The 12,092-nt window shown below is 38.1% G+C and overlaps 1 pseudogene; it reads right to left on the reverse strand.

The window, feature by feature from the left end:
- Nucleotides 1-10,015: 10,015 nt before the first annotated feature.
- Nucleotides 10,016-11,021, reverse strand: LOC126950223 (S-adenosylmethionine decarboxylase proenzyme-like; annotated as a pseudogene).
- Between the last annotated feature and the right edge of the window lie 1,071 nt (nt 11,022-12,092).

Genomic DNA, 12,092 nt, shown 5'->3' on the forward strand with positions numbered 1-12,092 from the left:
CTGCCCCAAGAAGTGGAGGTCACTGGATTCAGAACCAGTCTCACAGTAGTCCAGCAGGACTGACAGGTCCTGGGGCTCGAATTCCTGGCTCCAGTGGCTCAAAATGCAATTACTGCATAGGAACCCCAGGTGATTAGAGAAACTGAAGAAAGGAGGGTGGACCTCATAGACACTGGAGGTAACCTTTCTCTTCTCCTCTCTAGTCCAGGCCTCCTCTGTCCTTGTAGTTGTAGTTTGGGGGGCCTATTATTTACACATGCCTTTTTAATCATGGCTGAAAGTCCTATTCCTTTATGAAGTAGAGACATTTTAGCTCACATGGGGGCCAGCATCTTTATAGCTCCAGGACAAATTCTTTGTCTCCTCCTGGTGGAAGCTAATATTAATCCAGAAGTGTGGGCAACTCAAGGAAGAATTGGTCAAGCTATAACTGTTTGGCCAGTCTGGATTGATCTTAAGGATCCCACTTCTTTTTCTAACAGAGACAATAGCCCCTAAAGCCAGAGGCTAGGAAATGGCCAGAAGCCATTATTAATAAACAGAAAATGTGGCTACCTCAAACCCTGTAACAGCTCCTGCAACACCCCAAAATTAGGAGTGCAAAAACCTAGAGGGAATGAAGCACCTTGCCTCATTAATGAAGCTGTAGTTCCAATCCATGCAGTGGTACCTAATCCCTATACCTGAGGGAACTAAATGGTTCTCAGTATTAGATCTAAAGGATGCCTTTTTCTGTATACCATTACATCCTGACACTCAATAACTATTTGCTTTCAAAGATCCCTTTGGCCAAACAACCCAGTTAACATGGATGATGCTGCCACAGGGATTTTGATACAGTCCTCACTTATTTGGCCAGGCACTGTCAAAGACCTCTCTGAGTTTTCCCATTCTCAGATCAGGGTCTTGCGATCTACAGATGACCTACTGCTCTGCTCATTTTAGCATGCAACCTGCATATTGCTTTAACCAATATATTATTCCTTCAGTTTTGATCCTTCAGGATATGATTCAATTCTTCAGGATATGATTCAAGTCCCTTCAAACTGAGAGAAGAATAACTTATTTGTTAAGGTAAGTGATGTAAAAAAATCCCTGATTACTTTTGACCAACATGTCCTCCACTCCTAGCATCCCCGCAATCATCATTCTACCACCTGCTTCTATGAGTCTGAATTTTCTTTTACACTCTACATAGAAATGAAATCATGTGGTATTTTTTTTCTGTACCAGTGTATTTTACTTAGCATAATGTCCTCCAGGTTCATCCATGTTGTTGCAAATAACAAGACTTTCTTCTTTTTAAGCATCAGATAGCATTCAATTACATAAATATATAACATTTTCTTTATTCATTCACTTGCTGATGGATACTTGGTTGATTCAATACCTCAGCTATTGTGAGCACTTTCTTCTTTTCTTTTGCTTTTATATCTCTTCTTTCTCCCCTTTTTCATTTCGGGAAGTATTTTTATTTTTTATATAAATTATAACTGTTAAATACCTTTATTTCTATCCCTTCTTTTGGTAAATATTTTGGCTGATTGAAAAAAATAAGTTTCTCTACAATTTTGGATCAAGGCCACTATTTATTATTAACATAATTTGAGTGATTATGCAAAATAGTAATGCAAATCAACACTGATTAGTGAAACGATTATCTAGCTTCTGGTAATATTCTCCTTTCCCACTCAACACAAAAGTTGCATCTTTGTCATTTCTCCCACTTGTAAGAAAAAATCGCTTCTGATCAAATTAATCAGCTGAAGATTTGTAAAATTTAACTTTTTTAGTCTGAAAATTAAACTGATCTATTACCAGAAAAGTTGTTTTTATATGTATTATTTTACTCCATTTTATTTAAATTCTTCTGAAAAGCTAAACTGACAAAACATGCATTTATATTTTTTGAAAATTAAAAATGCTTAAAAAACATTTTTATTGAAAACATAACTAAAAATAATTTTAGATTCCTAGAGAACATGTCTCAAATCCTTCAAGTTACCTTCCTCTGACCATAGATGTATATTTTTCTATACTGCTGTAATAAAGTTTTGGTTGCCCTTTGTGACCAACTCCATCATTTCTATCCTATTTTGTTGTGCAGTATTTATGTTACACATTTTACATTTTTAAAGTTGTAGTCCATAAACAATTGACAAACTAGTTTCCATGTAAAACTCTCTGCTTAATCAGCAGTCACTTTATCTTCACTCTTCAAAGGCATTTTAACTGCCTGAAAATCAAAGGGACAGTTCAAGTGATTGTGCTGAGCTGGTTCTCTCCAGAGTCAATCTATTCAAACTCACCCAGATAGTCTTCTGGCGAAAGAGGGTTCACTTCAACAGCATTCACACAGCAATGTGGAACAGATGTAATAAAATAAAAGATGAATCACTGCCTTCTAGGAAAAGGAGTTATTTTTTCTTATTCTGTGGATGTGAATGTGGTGGTTGTAAGGTTGAAAAAAAAGCTAAAGTTACACACACACACACACACACACACACACACACACAGAAACACTTTATGTTAATAGTGAAGTGCAGATCCTATGCAACCTTCTTGTTTGTCAAACATACCCTGAATGGTTTGGTCAAATGTTATGTTGCTGCATCCATCATTTTTATTAGACTCTGATGATCACTTTCTACTTTATCAGTTTAAATACGCACTTAACATTATTTAGTGTTCTGTCCTTGATGCTTGTGCTCAGACATATAACTATTAAAATACCATTGATAAAAAGATGAGGTTTGATTTATTTATGTTACTACAGAGCAATTGATGCCAGTAAACATAAGTCCTCCAAACCTTTGAAAATGTGCTTTAGTTTTTCCTTAGTCTGGAAAGCCAAATTTAGCCAAAAGTAAATATAATAATAAACTTGACTATAAATCACTTTGGAATTGCATCTAAATCATTAAATAAAAAGTTAAATTTGATAAATGTATTTGACTGTGTCAGGAATTTTTTAAAAATTTGGATAGCAAGTGTGATAAAGCTGAAAGTTGAGAAATATGCATGCTTTTATGACAAATCATTTTGTGATCATTTAAATTTTTGGTTTAACAATGTTATATAGTAGACTTCAGTACCAGTTGGCTGTGTTTAAAATGTGAATATTGACATATCAAAGAAGAAAATGGTGATAATAAAGAATACAAAGCAAAGCATGATAGTGTTGATGGCTGTTATGAGACCTCAGTTTTTGATGTCTTAGTTTTAAACAAGAAACACCAAACAAAGGAGTTACACCATAGGGTAATTTATTGCAAAAGAGAAAGACTATTCTAAAAGCTAGGTCCAGAATAGCCAGTATACCCTGAGAGAGAAGGGATTTAGGACAGGTGGCTTATAAGAATGAGACAGCAAAGATTGGAACTCAGGAAGCTTCCAATCATGGCAGAAGGTGAATGGGGAGCCAGTGTATCACATGGAGAGACAGGAAGCAAGAGAGACAGGAGGAGGTGCCAGGATTCTTTAAACAACCAGTTCTTCACACCTGTAATCCCTGCACTTTGGGAGGCTGAGGCAGGTGGATCACAAGGTCAGGAGATTGAAATGATCCTGGCTAATGCAGTGAAACCCCATCTCTACTAAAAATATAAAAAATTACCCATGCGTGGTGGCGGGCACCTGTAGCCCCAGCTACTCATAAGACTGAGGCGGGTGAATTGCTCGAACCCAGAAAGTGGAGGTTGCAGTGAGCTGAGATCATGCCACTGCACTCCTGCCTGGGTGACACAGCGAGAATCCGTCACAAAATAGATAGGTAGATAGATAGATAAATAAACAAATAAATAACCAGCTCTTCAGTGAACTAACAGAGCAAGAACTCACTCATTACCTTGGAGCAGGCATTAAGCCATTCACAGGGATCCATCCCAGGACCACACACGTCTAACATTGGGGATCATATTTCGATACGAAATTTGGAGGGGACAAACATTCAAATTATATCAGATACTTAGAGTTCTTTCAGATGAAAGTTGAGTCTCCAACCTCCTTGATAGCCAAGATACACAAAGCCGGTTCTCATAACTTTCAAAAGTGAATTAACTAAAAAGGTAGACAGGGGCTTTTGTTAGGTGCTTTGTTTGAAGAGAAATCCTTAGAGGGCTTATTTCTCCTTGGAGCATAACGTCAATTATTATTAATAGCTTAGAATATACTCTTGATAATATTAAGGAAGTATTCTCTTACATGTCTTTATAAGACTTTAAAATAATAATGGATTGACTTGATAAAACATCCTTTAATATCTACTCATTTACTGATTTATAGACTCATTTTTCAGAGATGTAATATAAGCTATAGTAATATTAATGTTTTTCTTAATATTGATCACTTCTATACTTGGGATAAACCCTTTATGCTTTTATATTATTATTTTAATGTATCATTAAATTCTACTTACTGACATTGTTATTAATCACATAGTTTTGTATTCACAAGTGAGATTATTCTAAAATACTTTTGGTTATCTTGGTCAGGGTATTGGGAACAGGAACATCTACCTTATAGGATAAATTTTATAGCTTTCTGTCTTTGTGTAAAGACAGGGAGCAGAAAACACCCACATTAAATATTTCCCATTTGTTTCATTCCTTAGTATAATTTCTTTTTTTTGGAAAATATTTGCAAAATAACTGACAAGGAATTTTAATAAAAATACATAAGAGTTCCTATAACTTGGTAACAAAAACCAACCTAATTAAAAAATACACACTCAAACTCAAAGACATATTAATAGCCAATAAACACATGAGAACATGTTCATTAGTCAGAGAAATGCAGACTGAAACCACAAGATACCACCACACGCAAAGAAGTCACAATACTTGTGTGCAAATGTTCATAGCAGTTTAATAACACTTGCCAAAATCTAGAAACCAATAAAATGTTCAACAACAGGAAAACAGATGAACAAATTACAGTATATTTATACAATAGAATCCTACTCAGCAATAAGGACTGTTGAACCTCAACCATGTTTATGCTGAAAGAATTACAAAGTTCCAGGGAAGGAAATAAAAATGAACCCTAGTCTATGATGAAAACATTTGAGCATGGTGGTGGTGGAGATTGCTTAATTGCCTGGGTAGAGATAAGTGAGCTCCTTTTGTCGTGGTAAGGTGTGAGCAAAGGAGAACAATTTACCAAAATTATAGCTTAGATTTATGTATATATATATAAAATATATATATATTTTTGAGATGAAGTCTCACTCTGTCACCCAAGCTGGAGTGCAGTGGCAATCTCGACTCACCGCAACCTCCGCCTTCTGGGCCCAAGCAATTCCTTTGCCTGAGCTTCCTGAGCAGCTGGGACCACAGGCATGCGCCACCATTCCTGGCCAATTTCTGTACTTCCAGCAGAGACAGGGATTCACCACGCTAGCCAGGCTGGTCTCGAACTCCTGACCCACCCCAGCCTCCCAAAATGCTGGGATCACAGGCGTGAGCCGCCACGCCCAGTCAGATTTATGTATTTCAATTTAAATAAATTTTATCTAAAAAGGGCATGTAGTCACTAGACAGATATGCCTAATTAGAATGGTGGTGTTGGAACTTGTATATAAATGATTAGTGTATCATTTTGTTTACTTTATATGTTTGAAAATTCTCCATATTAGGACTGGGTGCGGTGGCTTATGCCTGCAATCCCTGCACTGTAGGAGGCCGAGGCAGGTGGACCACCCAAGGTCGGGAGCCCAAGACCAGCCTGGCCAACATGGCAAAATCCTGTCTCTACTAAAAATACAAAAAGTTGGCTGGGCATGGTGGCGCGCACCTGCAATCCCAGCCACCCAGGAGGCTGAGGCAGGAGAACCACCTGAACACAGAAGGTGGAGGCTACAGCGAGCTAAGATTGTGCCACTGCACTGCAGCCTGGCGACAGAGTGAGACTCCATCTAAAACAAACAAACAAACAAACAAAAAACCTCCATATTAAGATGTTTACAAATCTAAAATCAATCGTCTGGGTCCCTAGGCCAAATATCCAACAATTTATCAGACACCCCTTGAGAAGTCTGTTTGATGGTTTTCTTATTATCTTGAAGTCACATACCTCAAGCTTTGCGTTTCAAATTTCACCATAGGATTCTGTTGAGAATCCAGGAAAACGGTGGCTATTGCACAAGTCATGATTTTTGTTTTAAGACAGAGTTTCACTTTTGCTTGGACTGGAGTACAGCCCTGTGAACACAGCTCACTGCAGCCTCAACCTCCTTTTATTTATCGTAGAGACAGGGGCCTGCCATGTTGCCCAGGCTGGCCTCAAACTCCTGGGCCCAAGCAATCCTCCCACCTCAGCCTCCCAAACTTTTCAGATTGCAGGTGTGAGCCATGGCACCCAGCCCAAAGTTCAGTTTTGGAATAAGAATTTGGACACTTGACCAGGCACGGTGGCTCATGACTGTAATTCCAACACTCTGGGAGGCAAAGGTAGGTGGACCGCTCAAGGTCAGGAGACAAGACCAGCCTAGCCAACATGGTGAAACTCTGTCTCTACTAAAACTACAAAAATTAGCTGGGTGTGGTGGCGCATACCTGTAGTCCCAGTTACTTGGGTGACTGAGGCACGAGAATCACTTGAACCTGGGAGGCGGAGGTTGCAATGAGCCGAGATCGTGCCACTGCACTCCAGCCTGGGTGACAGAGCAAGAATGTCTCAAAAAGAAAAGAAAAATTTTTTGGACACTTGCCATCATTCAAGGCACTAGCACAGAGGCCTGTGGAGGGCCCTAAGGGAAGAAAATCAGAAAATTGAAACAAACTAATGGAAATGTTTTAGGAAATCACAGGACAGTCTCTGAAAGGAGGAAAGGATGGAATCAAAACTAGCAGCACCTCTTCCATTATGACAAGAGGAAGGGCAAAGTGGATGAGATTGTAAAGCCCGAGGCCTGGAACCCATCAAATCCATCGCAATTATCCATCCAAGAGAATAAAATAATATCACATTTCCACTTATGTGTCTATGATGGAAGCTTGATGACTGCTTACTGATGAACCCCCAAATTCACTCACCTGTTTGTGGCAAAGGAATCTTGTGAATTATATATTGCACAGATGTGTAATATTTTGCTTTTCTAGGAACACTATCTGTTTTTAATGAAAATTGAGGAAATATTTTCTAACTGAAGCATATTCTGAGAAAGATCAGAAAATACATTTTCATAAGATTTTCAGCTTATTGCACATTTGACTGTAGAACTAAAATGTTGCCAAATAAAGAAAATGACAAAGCCAAGCGTGACGGCAGAAGCCTGCAGTCCCAGCTACCTGGGAAGCTGCAGCAGGACTGCTTGAGCCTAGGAGTTCAAGGAAGCAGTATGCTATAATCGCACCTGTGAACAACCACTGCACTCCCGCCTGGACAACAGAACAAGATCCTAAGTTAAAAAAATAAAGAAAACGATCAAGCTTATAAATTTTTCCTGCTTAACAGAAATAACCATGAATGAAATAAGGAAATTCATAGTTTGATCATCCTCAACCAATGTTTTAAGAATCTAGTCTATAATAAAGGTTGGGACCTAACACTTTAAACTTTTCTCTAACTCCAAACTCACAAATACACATTGTTATATTGATTTTAAACTTCAGATATATAGTATTTGGTCAAGCAGACTATTTTAAAAAACAGGACAACAGAAAAGTTTCTGAATGTCAAGAGACAAACTTTTATTGAAGCATAAATTGTGGCGTAGAAATACATTTCAACTGATTTAAGTCCAACACTAGTGAAAGGAGAAATTATGGCACCAAAACATTCCCTCTTCTATCATACCATGACTTAGATTATGATTCAATCTACATTTCTGTTTTCTAGGCTTTGTCCCAAATTTGTGCAGTTTTTCAACATTAGAATTCTTAATTCTATTAGGGAAAAAGAACAGACCTCAAGTCAACAAATCTATTGGGATATTGTTTACGAACAAAGTCCACCTTAAGCATTGGTCCTAAAAACAGAGCTCTTCAAAATATTAGGTGCTGTGCTCATTACAGAATCAAACTGATTGAAAACTTTCTTTTTTTTTTTTTTTTTTTTTGAGATGGAGTCTCACTCTGTCGCCCAGGCTGGAGTGCAGTGGCCGGATCTCAGCTCACTGCAAGCTCCCCTCCCGGGTTCACGCCATTCTCCTGGCTCAGTCTCCCGAGTAGCTGGGACTACAGGCGCCCGCCACCCCGCCCAGCTAGTTTTTTGTATTTTTTTAGTAGAGACGGGGTTAGCCAGGATAGTCTCGATCTCCTGACCTCGTGCTCCGCCCGTCTCGGCCTCCCAAAGTGCTGGGATTACAGGCTTGAGCCACCGCACCCAGCCGATTGAAAACTTTCTTAATGAAACTTTCAGTCAACAACATGCTTCAAATAAAAGTTAAGCAGTGTTCCAACCACTTGATTTCAAACCAAGTAGATTTTAGGTTTAGAAACACTTTAAAAAGGTGTTTCATTTATAAATATGGAAGGAACAAAAACATCACTGCATCAATCCAGAAACTATCAAAATATTTAGAGGACAAGAAACATAAAATTCAGTCAACTTTGCTGTTTTCTCAGTTCCTTAAAATCCCAGATTATCTGCAAATATAGCTAAAAGGTACCAACTCTTGAAAGCCTATATTACTAGTCATTTCCCATTGAGTATTTTGCAATTTTATTTATGTTCTACTTATTTGTTCATGTCTTCTGCTTCATGATGTTTATCTGAATAATGTGGACAAATTTTCATTCTGGGCAGTCATTCATTTCATCCTATGAATGCCATGGTGAGGGAAACACCTTAGAGGAACAGATGAAGTCAGAACACTCACATGCATCACAGTCTCAGAACTTCAAGTCACAAGATGGAAAAGACATTGGTTCTGCTTTGGATCAAAGTTTATAGAACACTACTTAGTGGAAACTAGTGGAAATAGCTGCTAAAGGAAAAGTTAAGGTGAATGATCCCAGCTGACTTGATTTACTGACTCCAGAGCAAAATTACATTTAATCTCTCTGGCAGTTAACTAAATAAAAATCATTTTATACTACTACTTAGTAAGTTAGTAAAGGTGTGCTACTCATTAGATGCTAATCTCATTTACTGAGGAACAGAGAATTGTATATGTTTTCCACAGTTCAGCTAGTACATCCTAATCTCAATCTACAACTCTGAGTCTTCCCTGCTAATCAACTGTTTCCCAAAAGAGCACATTACAATAAAAAGGAGGCTAAATTGCCATGCCCTTTAAAGAATATTAAGCCCAGGGACTATCTCCCCCATTCCCCATCTGGGGTATAGAATTAGTACATAAACCCACAGTGTTAACAGTGTATTGCTTTATTTGGGGTCCTGGGGGAGACACCAAGAAGAGGGAAGACAACAAAGGACTACAAATGCAGGGTCCAATAATGTTAAAATAGTAAATATGCAAAATGTGTAACTGGAATCATTTTCTTAAGGACTCAACTCATGGAAGAAAAACTTTAATAGCTGTTTCAAAAAACATCTGTATGAAGTAGAAATTGATTTCAATAACATTAGTGAAGAATGTGTTCTAGAAAGTGGAGGTAACTGGGTGTAAAATCATGGCAGCAATTTAATAGAACAGTCCCAGAGGGTTAGGCTGAGGCCAACACCTAATGAGGATGAAAGCCTTGTCTGTGGGGAATTTTGGGTGATACTTGGAGAAATATTACACTGTGCACAAACCAAATAGAGTTGCTTTCACAAGTGTTGTAAAGTTTCCTATAGTAAAAGGTTTTTTCTACATGCACCTCAATTTCACAGCAAGAGTGGCAGAGAATACCTAAACTCTGAAGACAGCATTCATGCAAGATAGATCTAACTCCTTGATATAAAAATGCACACAATTCAAAATGATTATGCTGTAATTACATCGAGGGCTTTCTGCACCTGCAGAGTGGTGGGTATAGAAAGCACTGCCCCCAGCATCGACATCTAGAAAGCATCCACCACCTTCTTCATGTGTTCTCTTTTTGTATTTTTTCTTCTTTTTTCTTAATCAACTCTGATGTTGTTGCTGCTTCTTAGCAAAACTGATAAAAACACAATTGTAATCATTGAACATAGCACTCTGGCAATCAAGATGCTTAAAACCTTCTATCTTCTGGGGCGAAGCAAGCTCTGTGCGACATTTAGAACTCTGATAACCAAACAAGGTGGTCACAAATTCTCCTGGCTTGAAGACTTCTACAACTTTCCTGACCAGGTCTTCCTACGAGGTCTGATTTAAGTGTGTTTCAAAGCTAACATAAGAAAATTCTGTTTCTGGAGTTGATGTGAATAGTCTGATAAGTTCCATCCGATTTCATCCCATTCACTGAATACCCACAAGGATTGAACATTGTGGCATCAATGACAGAAGCCGGTATCAGGTCAAGAATTCCACTCTCATGAGTGACATCCTTTGCAATAACAACATCTTTCATGTAGAACTGGTCCATAACTGCTGGGTCAAGCTCACTCATCAGAATTTCCAAGGTTTGATCTGGCTGACTGATTACCCGACTCTCTGGGAAATCCAGAGTATGTAAGTACCAACAGACAGAATTCATACGTTCCATACAATATGCTGTTCCATTTGGGAAGATTGCATTAAGAAACTCTATTTCTTCCTGGAAATTCTGGTGTGGGTACACTTTGTGATAAGACTTCATGAAATTCTTATGAGAATAAAAGAAGCTTTGAATTGAGTCAAACCCACTGTAATCCTTAGCAAGTTTCAACAGGGGAACCAGTGCTTTCAGCAAGAGGGTGGTACCACATGTCTTCAGAATGAAACGTCTCTTGGAGACAAACATGCTACTCTCACTGAGTACATAAGCTTCCTGCTTATCAGTTTTTGTCACACTTATGATTGAACATTGCACATCCTTCAAAAGTATGTCCCACTCAGATCTTGGGATAGTGTGAAGATTCCCAGATCCTTGGTTCGCATCGGGCTGCTGCCAGGAGAAGCAAACCTCCGGCAGCTTCTTGGTCCCTTCGAAAAAATGTGCAGCTTCCATCACCGTGAGATTAGTGAACAACCAACAACCACAGAAAATCAACTAAATTAAACCTCTTTTCCTGCCGCTGCCGCTGCCGCTGCCGCTGCGTATTGTTCCAGCTGTTTTACTAAAGTTCAGGTTCCTTTTTTTTTTTTTGCTATAATTTTATATTAACTTTTTTTTAAAGGACTAATAAAAATTTCCCAGCTTTGTGTGAGCAAAAGTTGAACGTGAGTCTTTTGGAAATAGAGGCAGACACAGTTCAGTCTCTTGTACTCTGCTGCTTTCCCATTAGAGAGAGTAGAGCGAGCGCTAGCTAATGTCGCCAGCCATACTGTGTAAGCTCCTTAGTATAATTTCAAATTCTTATTTGATCTTATATCAATTTGCCATTATCAATTTATGTTATGTAAAAATAATACATCTCATTAAGATGTTTCATAATTTCAGAATATAATTATGTACACCTCATAATTGCATTTATAATAATGCAATAAAAGTGCATTATTATTTTCTATTGTTACACCTCCTTTTTTTCTCTCATGTTTTGAAAATTGCTAGTGTTTTAGTTATTATTATTATTTTTTTTTTGATGGAGTCTTACTCTGTTGCCCAGGCTGGAGTGCAGTGGTGTGATCTCTGCTCACTGCAACCTCTGCCTCCTGGGTTCAAGCAATTCTCCTGTGTCAGCCACCCAAGTAGTTGGAATTACAGGTGTGCACCACCAGGCCAGGCTAACATTTGTATTTTTAGTAGAGAGTTCACCATGTTGGTGAGGCTGGTCTCAAACTCTTGACCTCAAGTGATCCACCCGCCTAGGCCTCCCGAAGGTGATTACAGGTGTGAGGCACCATCCCCGGCCCCAGTTATTTTAGTATTGTATTTAGTATATTTTATTTAGTATTAATTACTATTTATTTACTAATTAATAATATTATTATTATTTTATTACCATTTTATTTTATATTTAGTGTAATATTTTATACTAAAATAACTAGCATTTTAGTTATTCTGTTAGTCTTTTCTAAAATATTTATTGCTGAGTTTCATGGTTTCATGTTGTTTAAGTAGACACTATAATTATTTATT

This window comes from Macaca thibetana, chromosome 3 (genome assembly GCF_024542745.1).
Source record: "Macaca thibetana thibetana isolate TM-01 chromosome 3, ASM2454274v1, whole genome shotgun sequence".
Classification (NCBI taxonomy): domain Eukaryota; kingdom Metazoa; phylum Chordata; class Mammalia; order Primates; family Cercopithecidae; genus Macaca; species Macaca thibetana.